This window comes from Pygoscelis adeliae, unplaced genomic scaffold, assembly GCF_000699105.1.
Source record: "Pygoscelis adeliae isolate BGI_AS28 unplaced genomic scaffold, ASM69910v1 Scaffold87, whole genome shotgun sequence".
Taxonomy (NCBI): Eukaryota; Metazoa; Chordata; class Aves; order Sphenisciformes; family Spheniscidae; genus Pygoscelis; species Pygoscelis adeliae.
Genome location: NW_008825098.1, coordinates 4,760,063 through 4,761,048, shown reverse-complemented (window position 1 = coordinate 4,761,048; position 986 = coordinate 4,760,063). Strand labels below are relative to the sequence as shown.

At 51.3% G+C, this 986-nt stretch overlaps 1 protein-coding gene across 1 annotated transcript in view; it reads right to left on the bottom strand.

Annotated features, from left to right (window-relative positions):
* RPL34 (ribosomal protein L34) overlaps positions 1 to 986 on the bottom strand; it is a 6,110-nt gene that overhangs the window by 4,171 nt on the left and 953 nt on the right. The gene's annotated exons all lie outside the window — the stretch shown is intronic.

Sequence of the window (986 nt, the reverse complement as noted above, 5' to 3'; positions counted from 1 at the left end):
CCCCCCCCCCCCCCTTTTTAAATTTTTTTGTTGCTTTACTGAAAAGCTGTTTTTCGAGAACACCAGCTTCTTTCCTCAGAAAGGACATTTTGTTCTTTACTATGGTAGTTACATAGTGGTAGGCCCATAAGCCATTTCTCAGTCTGCTGTTCTAAGCTCTGAATTACAAATCACTCATACACGCTTTTCCACGCCAAACCGGCAGAGAACACGCCTGGAAACGGTGTGCCCTTAACCCAAAACTTAGGCGGGCAAAAGGCTGGTCCCCTCGAAGACTGCGCCCCTTCTCCTGCCAGCCTCAGCGGGGAGAGGTCTGCGCCTTCCTTCCTTTTGCAACGTCCAAGTTGTTCAAGAATACCTTGCCCTGAGCCCCAAAGTGCTACCCTGGCTGCCCTCCCTTCTGCTCGAGACGCCCCCGCTGCCATCCGGCCGACACCTGCCTTCCCGGGCACCGCACCGCTCTGACAGGCTGAGCCCGAAACCGGGCTCTGTGGAGAGCAACGCAATACCGACATTCGCCTAACACCTCCTCGCTGCGCCGGCAGCTGCACCGGGAGTCTTGGATGGAAAATCCTCTTCCCTGTTGACCAAGGCGCGTACTCTTTCTCACGTGCTCCAGGGCAGGCGCTCAGGCAGGAGTATGAGGACATAAAACTTTCTCTGCTGGTCAGGTCAAAGGTCCACCTGACCCCAAATCCCATTTCCAAGCCATAGGTCCCTAGGAAAAGTATAGGGGAAGCAGGATGCGGCTAGTTGACCTTTCCCTTAATACACCCTCCCCACGTTCAGTAGTCGGCATCTTACAAGCTTCCTGAGCTGGGTCGTGTTTTCTGACTTTCAAGTTTAATAGCCTTTGGTAGATCCCTGAGGAAAAGAAAAGAAAAAAAAAGAAAAGAAAAAAAAGAAAAGAAAAGAGAAAAGAGAAGAAAAGAGAGAAAAGAAGGAAAAAAAGGGAAGGGAAGGGAAGGGAAGGGAAGGGAAGGGAA